Source organism: Lolium perenne, chromosome 4, assembly GCF_019359855.2.
Source record: "Lolium perenne isolate Kyuss_39 chromosome 4, Kyuss_2.0, whole genome shotgun sequence".
Lineage (NCBI taxonomy): Eukaryota > Viridiplantae > Streptophyta > Magnoliopsida > Poales > Poaceae > Lolium > Lolium perenne.
In genome coordinates, this window is record NC_067247.2 from 104,456,184 (window position 1) to 104,471,183 (window position 15,000).

Consider the following 15,000-nt stretch of genomic DNA (forward strand, 5'->3'; position numbering starts at 1 on the left):
TTCGCCTATTTAAAGGTCCCTGACCTAAAACCTCGAGACGAAAAAAAGCCACGGTACGAGAAACCTTTCAGAGCCGCCGCCATCGCGAAGCCAAGATCTGGGGGACAGGAGTCTCTGTTCCGGCACGCCGCCGGGACGGGGAAGTGCCCCCGGAAGGCTTCTCCATCAACACCACCACCATCTTCATCAACGCTGCTGTCTCTCATGAGGAGGGAGTAGTTCTCCATCGAGGTTCGGGGCTGTACCGGTAGCTATGTGGTTAATCTCTCTCCTATGTACTTCAATACAATAATCTCATGAGCTGCCTTACATGATTGAGATTCATATGATGATGCTTGTAATCTAGATGTCATTATGCTAGTCAAGTGGGTTTTACTTATGTGATCTCCGGAGACTCCTTGTCCCACGTGTGTAAAGTGACAGTGTGTGCGCCGTGTGGGTCTCTTAGGCTATATTTCACAGAATACTTATTCGCTGTTATGAATGGCATAGTGAAGTGCTTATTTATATCTCTTTATGATTGCAATGTGTTTTGTATCACAATTTATCTGTGTGCTACTCTAGTGATGTTATTAAAGTAGTTTATTCCTCCTGCACGGTGTAATGGTGACAGTGTGTGCATCGTGTAGTACTTGGCGTAGGCTATGATTGTGATCTCTTGTAGATTATGAAGTTAACTATTGCTATGATAGTATTGATGTGATCTATTCCTCCTTTCGTAGTGTAAAGGTGACAGTGTGCATGCTATGTTAGTACTTGGTTTGGTTATGTTGATCTGTTATGCACTCTAAGGTTATTTAAATATGAACATTGAATATTGTGGAGCTTGTTAACTCCGGCATTGAGGGTTCGTGTAATCCTACACAGTTAGTGGTGTTCATCATCCAACAAGAGGGTGTAGAGTCTAGAATCTATCTATTTATTCTGTTATGTGATCAATGTTGAGAGTGTCCACTAGTGAAAGTATGATCCCTAGGCCTTGTTCCTAAATACTGCTATCACTGCTTGTTTACTGTTTTACTGCATCTTTACTTCCTGCAATATTACTACCATCAACTGCACGCCAGCAAGCACTTTTCTGGCGCCGTTACTACTGCTCATACTTATTCATACCACCTGTATTTCACTATCTCTTCGCCGAACTAGTGCACCTATTAGGTGTGTTGGGGACACAAGAGACTTCTTGCTTTGTAGTTGCAGGGTTGCATGAGAGGGATATCTTTGACCTCTTCCTCCCTGAGTTCGATAAACCTTGGGTGATCCACTTAAGGGAAACTTGCTGCTGTTCTACAAACCTCTGCTCTTGGAGGCCCAACACTGTCTACAAGAATAGAAGCACCCGTAGACATCAGTGCCCAAAACGCCGCATGAGCTATGGACAGGGAGAGTGCCTTCTCTAAACCACCTGAAAGTGTGGGGGAGCCCTGCTAAGGCCAAAGTATTCAATCTAAATATCGCAAAGTTAGATACCAAAATAGTCAGTTGCCATTTTATTGGATATCCTGAAAAGTCAAAAGGTTACCGTTTCTACTGTCCAGAGAAATACACAAAGTTTGTGGAAACGAGACATGCTGTCTTCTTAGAAGAAGAAATAATGAGGGGGGGCATGGTAGCTCGGAAAATTGATCTTGAGGAGAAGAGGGTGCATGCACCTAATCCGATGACTCAAGAGCCATTTTTTGCGCTACCATGTGCACCTGTACCGACGATCCCTGTGATTGTGGTGCAAGCGCCTGTTGTGACTCCACCCATGACAACGATGAGTGAAAATTCGGAACCTATCCGTCAGGAGCCGAATGAACGATTTGTTGAGCATGAAAGGGAGCAACAACAGCCACCTCCTAAAGCTGAGCCACAAGTTGAGGAACAGAATGCTCCAGAGATTGAGACCCCTAGAAGGTCTACAAGAGCTAGAAAATCAGCCATTTCGAGTGATTACAAAGTTTACAACACAGAAACAGTTCATATGGAAGGTGATCCCACTTCATATGAAGAAGCCATGAGAAGCCCAGATTCATCAAAGTGGGTGGAGGCCATGGAAGACGAAATGAGATCGATGAGTACCAACAATGTTTGGGACTTAGAAAATATTTCTAAAGGAGCCAAAACAGTGGGCTGCAAATGGGTCTATAAAATAAAATATGACTCCAATGGGAATGTCGAAAAGTATAAAGCACGACTTGTGGCAAAAGGATTTACACGAAGCGAAGGGATAGATTACAATGAGACATTTTCTCCTGTCTCATGTAAGGATTCCTTCAGAATCATCATGACACTTGTTGCACATTTTGATTTAGAGTTGCATCAAATGGATGTAAAGACGGCATTTCTAAACGGGGATTTAGAAGAAAATGTCTACATGAAACAACCCAAGGGTTTTATCATGGAAGGCAAGGAAGAAATGGGATGCCGCCTAAAGAAATCCATTTATGGATTAAAGCAAGCCTCCAGATAGTGGTATCTAAAGTTTAATAAAACAATTAAGAGATTTGGATTTAAAGAAAATATTGAGGACAATTGCGTTTATGCAAAGTTTAAAAGTGGGAAATATATTTTCCTAATCTTGTATGTGTTATCACCAGAATTTGACCGAGCCAGAGGTGAGCCGCGATCAAGATGAACTTGAAGAATATACATGGAAGAATTACGTGAATCGGCCTGTTATGCTGAGTTTGGGCTAGTTTGCCTTTGTATCTGTAACATATTAGGATACGTGTCGGTTAGTTAGAATTTTACCCATGCACGGTTAGGTGCACGTCTAAGTTAGAAAGTCCCCTGGACTATAAATATGTATCTAGGGTTTATGGAATAGACAACAACCAACGTTCAACCAACCAAATCAATCTCGGCGCATCGCCAACTCCTTCGTCTCGAGGGTTTCTACCGGTAAGCAACATGCTGCCTAGATCGCATCTTGCGATCTAGGCAGCACAAGCTCCACGTTGTTCATGCGTTGCTCGTACTGAAGCCTTTTTGATGGCGAGCAACGTAGTTATCATAGATGTGTTAGGGTTAGCATAGTTCTTCGTGTAACATGCTATCGTAGTGCAACCCTTGCATGTCTAGCCGCCCTTACACCTATCTTAGGTGTAGGGGCGGCACCCCGCTTGATCATTATTTAGTAGATCCGATCCGTTACGGTTGCTCCTTGTTCATCAAGGATTAGTTTAATATCTGCAATAGTTAGGCCTTACAAAGGGCGGGAGGATCCAGCGGCACGTAGGGTGTCGTTTGCTAGTCCTAGACAGGATGTTCCGGGGATCAACCTCGTGTTGGTTTTTAGGCCTTGTCTAGGATCGGCTTACGATCACCGTGCGTGGCCGCGAGGCCCAATCCTGAGTAGGATGATCCGATTATGCGGTGAAAACCCTAAATCGTCGTAGATCTCATTAGCTTTATCTTGATCAAGCAGGACCACCATATATTCGTGCACCCCGTACGAATCATGGGTGGATCGGCTCCTTGAGCCGATTCACAGGATAACCTGAGAGCCGATCGAGGCTCGTATTTAATGTTTACGTGTATGCCATGCAGGAAACTAAGCGAGGCATCTCCATCACCTTCCTGGCCAGGTATAGGTCAGGTGGCACGCCCTTGCAATCAGCATCGGACGTGTGACCAGAAGGCTTTGCGGGCCGTCGCTCGGAGGGACCTCGGCCAGCCGCAGCCCTAGGTTGTTCCCGGCTCTACGGTGTTGCCCGTCGCTGCCCGCCGGTGGGTTTCGGACGTCAACACATTCTGGCACGCCCGGTGGGACGCTCTTCAGCAACCATGTCGACATCCACAGCTGAGATGGCTGGCGACCCAGTCACGTACGCGGAGCTGCCTGACGAGCTCAAGAAGAAGTATGACGAGATCAAAGTCATCCTCGAAGCCGACCTCATCGGCTCTTTCCACAGAACCCGTTCACATGGCATCAGGTGGAAGGGGTTCTCGCCTAATGGTGCACTAGATGGGATAGACCTCTCTGCCCCGTCGGAAGAACGCACCAGGTCCCTGCGGCAGGAGATCAACTACTTGGTGGCTCACTCGCTACACCGCCACTCTGAGAACCTGGTCAACACGTTGGAGCGTGTCGCTCTTCGCGTAATCCAGGAGATCATGAGGCACCAGTACTCGCCATCAGGACCAGCTCTCGGGACGCATCAAGGAGAGTTGCCACTCCAGTCCCGTCCACCGCTGCCATATGCGTTGGCAGCACCAGAAGTGCCGGCTTCACCGGCATTCGTTGTCTACAAGATTGGTGGTGACCCTAGTGACTACCAGTTCTTGCCTGAGGCGCCTAAGGAGATCCCTCACGGGTACACGTGCACGTATGTGCCAGATTGTGGTAACTGGGCACTCACAAACCAGGCCACAACATCAGGGACTTCTGGGAAAGCGGGGAGGGACGTCGGCGACGAGCTTGAGAAGCGGACATGGCTAACTAAGTACGCCACCCCGACGAACCTCCGGAGCTCAGCTCCTGCGGTTGGCTCGAGCTGGAAAAGCAAACATGGCTGGCTAAGTACGCCACCCCGGCGAATCTTCAGTAGTTCAACTCTGCAGCCCGACTGACGGATCAGATCGGTACCATGCGAGAGATTAGTTCGGCATGGTGCCGAAAAGGAGGGCAATCGGCTATTCCAAGCCGTACCCTGACGACTACGAGATGATCCCGCTGCCACCTAAATATCGGCTCCCTGATTTCTCCAAATTCAGTGGATCAGATGGGTCCAGCTCCATCGAGCACGTAGGCCGATATTTGGCACAACTAGGACCGGCTTCAGTGTCGGATCAACTACGCGTGAGGCTCTTCTCATAGTCCCTCACAGGATCGGCTTTCGGATGGTACACCTCGCTACCACCAGACTCCATCCGGACTTGGAAGCAGTTGGAAGAGCAGTTCCATATGCAGTACCATTCAGAGGCTTCCGAGTGCGGCATTGCCGATCTAGCACAATTACGTCGAAGCGTGGAGAAACAAGGTGACAGAATACATCCAGCGCTTCAGGGAATCTTAGGAACCGATGTTATTCGGTTCGTATAACGAAAAAGGAAACGATCGAGTTGGCGTAGCGGGCCTTGTAACACCGCTCAAGGACATGGCCTCCCAAGCGTACTACCCCTCAGCGCAAATGGTTCGAAGCGTCGGCATATGAACAGCGCCACCCGGACTGTACTCAGATAAATTCAAGCGTGCAGTAGTCCTGGTCGATGCAGAGGAAGACGAAGTTTCTGCGGGAGATCAAGAGGTAGCAGTGGCTGAATGGACTCGGGGAGGAACCCCCGTGTCCTGCAAATGGGTAAAGCCACCAGGCCCGCCCCGGGGGTTTGATTTTGACGTGACCAAAACTGAGCAAATCTTCGACCTCCTGCTCAAGGAGAAGCAGTTGACGATTCCTGAAGGTCTCAAATTCCCCACGGTGCAAGAGCTGAACGGAAAGCCATACTGCAAATGGCATAACTCGCTCTCCCATGCCACCAACGACTGCAGGGTATGGCGTCAGCACATCCAAGCGGCGATAGAAAAAGGGCGTCTGATTTTCAACCAGTACGCCATGAAGGTCGACACCCAGCCCTTCCCCGCCGTTAACATGGTAGAATGCACTTACCCTGAAGGTTGCTAGCCAGGATCCTCGTTTAGCATCAACATGGTAGGACCTGGGCACCACTCTGGCAAAGATGGAGACGAGGGCAGCTGCTCTCGTAGCAAGGACACAGAGGAGGCCGCTCCACGCGATCGGCTCCATCATGATGGCAAGCGCTACGTCACAGAGGGAGAAGTGAAGAACATAAGATATCAGCGACCCCTCTCTGATCACCTCCTCAACAAGTACGTAAGTCAGTATGACCAACGCCGACGGTCCAGCTATGATGATGAAAGAGATCATCTGGCTAGAGAAGCCAGAAGACATCGTCGGCATGATCGCGATGAGGAGGAGCACGAGCGCCGTGCCAGAGGAGAATCAAGGGAGCAAGACGACAACGACAGGCACTGGGACTGCCCCTTCTTCAGACACTGCTGGGATTCAGGAATGAGCCGATTGCCCACAATCGGCAATTGCCCAGAATGCAACCAGAAGAAGAAGGAGGCAGCCAATGTATCTGTGTTCAGGCGCTTAGGGCCTCTCCCGCCACAAAGCAAACGCGTTGAGTCCCCTCGGTGGGCGGATCTCGAGGATTCAGAAGACGAGGGACAAGAAGAAGAAGACAGGTACCACCGGCCAAGGTGGTGCCCTGATGGACTCAGCCGTTCACAAAAGCGCAGGGTTCAGCGATTGCGCGGCCTGGAGGAAGCCGAAAGGTTATACTTGCATACGCTAAGGAAGGCACGACCTGATCTGGCTGTGAAAGTTCAGCGAACCCTGGACGAAGAGGGTCGTCCACGGAAAATGGAGTGGCGCCCCAAGCAAAGGAAAGCCGATGATGAAACATCGGCTGGTACAAACATGGAGTTCATCCTCCCTTCGGAGTTCAGTGCTCCAGGATTAGACGAGGCACCGGTGGCACAACTTGACTGCGGCCCACGGCCGGTTATCTTTGAGAAGCCACGAGAAAGAAGCTACAGACATCTGAAGGCCCTGTACTTGCGAGGTTATATCAATGGGAGGCCTGTAAATAAGATGCTGGTAGACACCGGAGCGGCAGTCAACATCATGCCGTACTCTATGCTACGTCGGCTGGGACGCTCTAGCTCAGATCTAATCAAGACCAACGTGACATTGAGCGATTTCAACGGCCAAGCGTCTGACGCACAAGGTGTTCTGAACGTGGATCTGACCGTAGGAAGGAAAACTATCCCTACAACGTTCTTCATCGTCGATAGCACGAGCACTTATGCTGTTCTGCTAGGAAGAGATTGGATCCACGCCAACTGTTGCATTCCCTCCACGATGCACCAATGCATAATTCAGTGGGATGGAGATGAGGTAGAGGTCGTCCAGGCCGATGACTCAGCCGAAATTTCAACGGCTGGCATGAACGCATGGGAAGCAGCAGGCCAAGAACCCCTCTCAGGGATCAATTTGGACGACTGCGAGCGCATCGACGTGACGAAGGGAAGGGTTAAGCTGGTTTTATCCACTGGCCTGACCATGTAGCTGAAGCAAAAGCGATGAGCAAACGTGGCGAGGCTGATCCTTGTGATCGGCCCCAAAAATTATGAAGGAGCATTACAGAACCTTCAGTCAGCGCTTCAATGGATATGGAGGCCGATTCCAGCAATCGGCCAAAAATTATCTTCACCACATGTTCTGCTTGTGTTCAGCATCGATCTACTGGGCAGTGGCCACATCGGCAGATGAAAGTCAGCACGAATCCTTGCGGAGCCGACGTGCAAGTGCAGTGCCCAGGCTAACCATAAAAGCCGATATCTGCAGTCACCTGGCAGATTCGGCTCGGGGGGCATATAGTCAGATGAACATGTGCAGTGAACATGTGTACAATGAAACATTAGGGGCCGATTAGAGAAAAATCGGCCAGTAAAAAAAAATTTCATAACAGACAGCCGATGCAAGGGCATCGACTTTAGAATTAAGAAGCGAAGCCGATGCGCAGCCATCGACTCTAGTACAATTATACGAGGTTTACCGGATCTCCACCAAGTCCAGTTCAGCTGTCGAGGATTTCCAACCTTTGATACTAGTTCAGCCGTGTTGACAGAAGGGATATATCGGCTTTCTAAAGGAGAAAGGTGATCGGCTTTGGCGCATCCTCTCTGACATTCTCGCCTCGAGTAAAGCTCGGGGGGCAGCAGGCCTGGTAGACGCTCTGTTCATGAGCCGATTGGGGTACCATCGGCTGATCTTTCGTCGCAACCTTCTTCACAGATGATGAGTGTTAAAGAAGACCATTAGGTTTGGTTGGAAGAATTCAAAGGCTTCCCTGAAGATTCTACATTATCCACCAGATTTCAAGATCATCAGTTGAAGAATGGAAGGGTGAATTTTTTAAGGACTGATGCATTGCTATCGGCTCATTACGCATTGGCAAAGGGGACAAATCGGCAAGGTCAGTAGAAGAGGAAATCGGCTAAATTAAACTCAAAGGAAATCGGCAAGATCAAATTGGGGAAAGTTCTTCATTGATAGATTTCTTACATAAAGAGCTGATTGCTCTCAAAAGGAAGTACTAGGGGATACATTGCCCCATCTACTACTACTGGTCCTATACTAGAGGTCCTATCTACGGGCCGTCGCTGCCCTCGTCGTCGCCGTCGTCGCCGCTGTCGGCGCTGCTCCCGGCGGGCTCGTCGTCGCTCCAATGGCCGCCGACCGGGCCTTCATTGTCCTCGTCCTCTTCGTCAGCGTCGTCGTCGTCGTCGCTGTCGAAGTCCCTGAGGTTCCTCGGCCAGGGGCAGAACCGCTTGGCCGGCGGCTCGTCGGAGGAGGTGTCGTCCTCCTCCTCCTCTTCTTCCTCCTCCACCTCCTCGGGAGAGGTGAAGTCGCAGGAGAAGCGGTCGTCGTCGCTCTCCTCCTCCGTTTCCCCGCTGGCGAGGAAGCGGAGGTCGCTCTCCCCGTCGGTCAGGGACTTGTCGTCCTCCGACCAGATGGAGAAGTCATGGCTAGACTCCTCCCCGGCCTCAATGGCGCGGCGGGTGTTGGCTGCGTGGACCTCCGCCGGGTTCGGCTCTGGCGTCGGCTCGCGAGAGGAAGAGGACTGGGTGGAAAGATCCGATGAGGCAGAGGAGGAAGAAGACATGGTGGCACAGGAGGGCTTTTGGAGTGCTAATGCGAAGAAGATGCAGAAATAAACTGTGCGGAGCGGTTAAATAAAAGGGGATATAGTGAAAATTCAATGCCACAGCAGTTTCCGAGGAAGTGGTGCCTAAAAAAAAAAACTGCCAGGTCACACGGAGAAGTTGAGAAGGCAAGGCATCATGATGACGGATACCGCAACGGTTCTGCCACGACATGACCCGACGAAGGAAAAGCAGAGTGATTTTGGAATTACCAATTCCAAAACCAGGGGGGCATGTGTTATCACCAGAATTTGACCGAGCCAGAGGTGGGCCGCGATCAAGATGAACTTGAAGAATATACATGGAAGAATTACGTGAATCGGCCTGTTATGCTGAGTTTGGGCTAGTTTGCCTTTGTATCTGTAACATATTAGGATACGTGTCGGTTAGTTAGAATTTTACCCGTGCACGGTTAGGTGCACGTCTAAGTTAGAAAGTCCCCTGGACTATAAATATGTATCTAGGGTTTATGGAATAAACAACAACCAACGTTCAACCAACCAAATCAATCTCGGCGCATCGCCAACTCCTTCGTCTCGAGGGTTTCTACCGGTAAGCAACATGCTGCCTAGATCGCATCTTGCGATCTAGGCAGCACAAGCTCCACGTTGTTCATGCGTTGCTCGTACTGAAGCCTTTTTGATGGCGAGCAACGTAGTTATCATAGATGTGTTAGGGTTAGCATAGTTCTTCGTGTAACATGCTATCGTAGTGCAACCCTTGCATGTCTAGCCGCCCTTACACCTATCTTAGGTGTAGGGGCGGCACCCCGCTTGATCATTATTTAGTAGATCCGATCCGTTACGGTTGCTCCTTGTTCATCAAGGATTAGTTTAATATCTGCAATAGTTAGGCCTTACAAAGGGCGGGAGGATCCAGTGGCACGTAGGGTGTCGTTTGCTAGTCCTAGACAGGATGTTCCGGGGATCAACCTCGTGTTGGTTTTTAGGCCTTGTCTAGGATCGGCTTACGATCACCGTGCGTGGCCGCGAGGCCCAATCCTGAGTAGGATGATCCGATTATGCGGTGAAAACCCTAAATCGTCGTAGATCTCATTAGCTTTATCTTGATCAAGCAGGACCACCATATATTCGTGCACCCCGTACGAATCATGGGTGGATCGGCTCCTTGAGCCGATTCACAGGATAACCTGAGAGCCGATCGAGGCTCGTATTTAATGTTTACATGTATGCCATGCAGGAAACTAAGCGAGGCATCTCCATCACCTTCCTGGCCAGGTATAGGTCAGGTGGCACGCCCTTGCAATCAGCATCGGACGTGTGACCAGAAGGCTTTGCGGGCCGTCGCTCGGAGGGACCTCGGCCAGCCGCAGCCCTAGGTTGTTCCCGGCTCTACGGTGTTGCCCGTCGCTGCCCGCCGGTGGGTTTCGGACGTCAACAGTATGTGGATGATATTCTGCTTGCAAGCAGTGATGTTAGTCTATTGCAAGAGACAAAGAAGTTCTTGTCCTCAAATTTTGATATGAAAGATCTTGGTGGAGCGTCATATGTTTTGGGCATAGAAATTCACCGAGATAGGAACAATGGAGTATTAGGACTGTCGCAAAAGGCTTATTTATAAAAGATTCTAAGTAAGTATAATATGCATAAGTGCTGACGTGGGCATTACCCTTCGGGTAACAGTTATTGCCCTATCCTGTATGGCCCAACTGGAGGCCCATGAAGACACCCGATGGCAAGATGGGCCACTACGTCGGTGCAGAAGAAGATTCCTTGAAGAACAAGACGAAGGGGGATCGAACAAGGAAAGTTTAGAGCTAGGGTCTTTTGTAACCTAGTCGTACCCGGACAGATCTCTCGAGACCTGGCCTCCTATATAAGGGCCAGGAGAGGGGCTGCCGAGGGACACAATCAATCTTAGCAAATTTTAGCCACCACAAGTCCAGAGCTAGGTCCCTGTAGCACTTAGCCTCTCGACGAGATCACAGCCGAAACCTTCTGCACCCCATTGTAACCCGATATTTTCATAATCAAGATCAGACGGGACGTAAGGGTTTTACCTCATCGAGGGCCCCGAACCTGGGTAAATCGCTCTCCCCGCTTGTCTGTTAACCGATGTCTCGTGTCAGCGTACATGATTTCATCAACCCTATGCCCCAAACGGAGGGCATTGCCGAGGAGTACCCTCGACAAGTGCAGTGTCACACCTGCCCCTATAGTCAAGGGCGACAGTTTTGGGAAACATCAAAGTCCCCAAAATCAATACGAGCTCGATCAAATGAAAATAGTTCCATATGCTTCGGCTATTGGAAACCTACAGTATGCACAAGTGTGCACTCGCCCTGACTTAGCATTTATCACCGGAGTACTCGGTAGATATCAAGAAAATCCAGGTTTTGAACATTGGAAAATGGTAAATAAGGCATTGCGTTATGTGAAAGGCACAAAGAACTACATGCTAACATACAGAAGATCTGATTCCCTAGAAATAAGAGGGTATTCAGATGCAGATTTTGCGGGGGATAAAGATGATAGAAAATCCACATCTGGATATGTATTCACCCTCGCAGGGGGAGCTATTTCGTGGAGAAGCTCCAAACAGACGATAGTTGCATCATCCACGATGTATGCAGAATTCATAGCATGTTATGAAGCCACGGGGCAGGCATTATGGTTAAAGAAATTCATACCCGACTTGAAAGTGGTAGATTGTATTGACAAACCAATAAAGATGTACTGCGACAATGAGCCTGCAGTATTTTATGCTCACAACAACAAGTCGAGTACAGCTAGGAAACCGATTGAGGTTAAGTATTATGTTGTGAAACACAAGGTCCAGGATCAAACAATAAGTCTCGAGCATATAAGGATAAAAGATATGCTTGCGGATCCGCTAAGAAAGGCTTACCACCCAGCGTGTTCAAGGAACACGTAACCGGCATGGGTTTAAGGGAAAGTCTTACCTATCCTGGATCATAAGAGGCTCAAAAGTAAAAGAATTTGTTTCAAAACAGAGAAGTCTATTGTGGCTGTCTGATTCTATCAGCAATAGAGTTGTGACGATAAAACATGCCCTATGGACTGATCTAAAATGAAACGAATAAAGTGAAAGTATAAAGTTAAAAGAAAAGTTGAGATCAAGGGAGAGAATGTTAGGATGATCTCTAACGTGGTCGAACCCAACGTGGTCGAACCCAACGGATCGAGCACGACCCTTTGACCTCGTCCGCGCCCTGATCGGGGGCGCCCAACCGCATCTCTAGTTGGTGGGCCTCTGTCGCCTGTGCTATATATAGAGTGGTGGGGGCGGTGGCACAGATCACGAAGTTGACTGGAGTGTCACTCGCCCCACCTACACACCTACCGATATAGGTCTGCACAGTGCCGACGGGAAGCTCCGCCGCCACCTCTTGCTCGACCTCACGCCGTCATCGACGCCATCGCCACCATGTTGACATTCACGGATTCGTCCTCCTCGCAGGGAGAAGGTAAACCTCACAGTACACATCTCCTACCCGGCACTGATCTACACTAGTCGATCTAGCACATATAACAGAGGGAATGTATACGATGTAAGATATCCTGCAGAACCAAGGTTGACAAGTTCAGCAGTCAGATTGTAGCCTGATCGACCGCAATAAACAAAACAAAAAAAATCATGACTATAGCTTGTTAATGAATATATGTACTTTGCATCAAGACCTGCAAGGCTGCAATGGATGAAGACAACATAACCAGGTATATATGTACCTCTTCTTGGCAGATTTACAATGCACAGAAACCACCGATTTCTTATGGAAACACGCAAGTTTACAGCTTACACGACATCTCACTGAGAGCAAGGTGCAAGCCGTCTGCTCATATATATATTTTTTCGAGCGTATGCGGATTCATCGGCAAAGTCATGTCATGTGCTAGCAGTTGCGATAAAAAATTGCTTGAAAATAGAATACTTAGCTGCTAGCAACACATACCTCCGGTAGTTTCTCAAAAACAAGTCCTTGTCTCACATTTTGGGCACCTTGAGAAATATCGCCCTGTTGGCAGGTTGCACCATTTGTTTCAGCTGATGAATCATTTGATCCACTATCTGCAATGCGGCAGAGCTCACTACAGGAAAAAAGCTCAGTGCCGTGCACGGGTCTTTGCCGTGTGCTTCCATCGCCCTTTGCCGTGCGAAAGTTCTTTGCCGTGCGCCTCGCGCACGGCAATGAATTCTTTGCCGTGTGGCTCCGGGGCGACGCACGGCAAACAAACAGCGCACGGCAAAGAGCCAGCACGGCGCTCGGCAAAGCATCCCCGCACGGCAAAGCACCCAGATGGCGCACGGCAAAGTAACCACCCACGGCAAAGAGGCCACGAAGGCGCACGGCAAAGATGCATGCACGGCAACGACGGCTTTGCCGTGCAGGCCAACCCTTTGCCGTGCGTTTTTGCACGGCACAGAGTACAGTTTCATTTCTTTCCCTTCTTTTGTAGTATTCATATTTATATTAATACTTATATTTGTTGTAAAATTAGTTTTTACTTTTTGTAGACTATTTGTTAGTGTTACTTAATACAATCTGTATACCGATAAAACAAGTAATCTACATCTTCATCGACCCCTCCCCCCAACATATCAGGGTTTCTGAGCAAATTAACGGGGGTTCGGTGTCTGCTAAGTGTTATCGCCCCCACATATTTGGTGCAATTTCTTGCAGCTTTACACCTTACACAACACTTCCAAACATATTCTAGGTCCACATGAAAGTTTTGGTGCCATTCCGGTGCTCCGGCGGTCGTTCCCCCCCGATAACGGCGGTCTACGTGCCTCGGGGGGTCTACCCCCCTAGATTTCACCGCGCGAGGTTTCACAAACATACTTTTTGATAGGTATAGTTTTGTTTAGGACATATACACATGGAAAGCTAGGTTTGGCACACTTTGGCACACTATAGCCACCGGTATACCCGCAGTGGGACACTTCAGCCTACAAGTCGAGGAATCTTCCAAGTGTTATCGCCCGAAAGAGAGGAATCTCACACATGGGAGCTATGCCTTGCACCATTTGGTGAATCACACCTTCCAACACACTTTCACACATATCCTAGGTCCACTTGCAACTTTTGGTGGCATTCCGGTGCCCAGCGGTCGTTCCCCCGATAACGGCGGTCTGCGTGCCTCGGGGGGTCTACCCCCCTAGATTTCACCGCGCGAGGTTCCACCAACATACTTTTTGATAGGTTTAGTTTTGTTTAGGACATATACACATGGAAAGCTAGGTTTGGCACACTTTGGCACACTATAGCCACCGGTATACCCGCAGCGGGACACTTCAGCCTACAAGTCGAGGAATCTTCCAAGTGTTATCGCCCGAAAGAGAGGAATGTCACACATGGGAGCTATGCCTTGCACCATTTGGTGAATCACACCTTCCAACACACTTTCACACATATCCTAGGTCCACTTGCAACTTTTGGTGGCATTCCGGTGCCCCGGCGGTCGTTCCCCCCCGATAACGGCGGTCTGCGTGCCTCGGGGGGTCTACCCCCCTAGATTTCACCGCGCGAGGTTCCACCAACATACTTTTTGATAGGTTTAGTTTTGTTTAGGACATATACACATGGAAAGCTAGGTTTGGCACACTTTGTCACACTATAGCCACCGGTATACCCGCAGGGACACTTCAGCCTACAAGTCGAGGAATCTTCCAAGTGTTATCGCCCGAAAGAGAGGAATGTCACACATGGGAGCTATGCCTTGCACCATTTGGTGAATCACACCTTCCAACACACTTTCACACATATCCTAGGTCCACTTGCAACTTTTGGTGGCATTCCGGTGCCCCGGCGGTCGTTCCCCCCCGATAACGGCGGTCTGCGTGCCTCGGGGGGTCTACCCCCCTAGATTTCACCGCGCGAGGTTCCACCAACATACTTTTTGATAGGTTTAGTTTTGTTTAGGACATATACACATGGAAAGCTAGGTTTGGCACACTTTGGCACACTATAGCCACCGGTATACCCGCAGCGGGACACTTCAGCCTACAAGTCGAGGAATCTTCCAAGTGTTATCGCCCGAAAGAGAGGAATGTCACACATGGGAGCTATGCCTTGCACCATTTGGTGAATCACACCTTCCAACACACTTTCACACATATCCTAGGTCCACTTGCAACTTTTGGTGGCATTCCGGTGCCCCGGCGGTCGTTCCCCCCGATAACGGCGGTCTGCGTGCCTCGGGGGGTCTACCCCCCTAGATTTCACCGCGCGAGGTTCCACCAACATACTTTTTGATAGGTTTAGTTTTTTTTAGGACATATACACATGGAAAGCT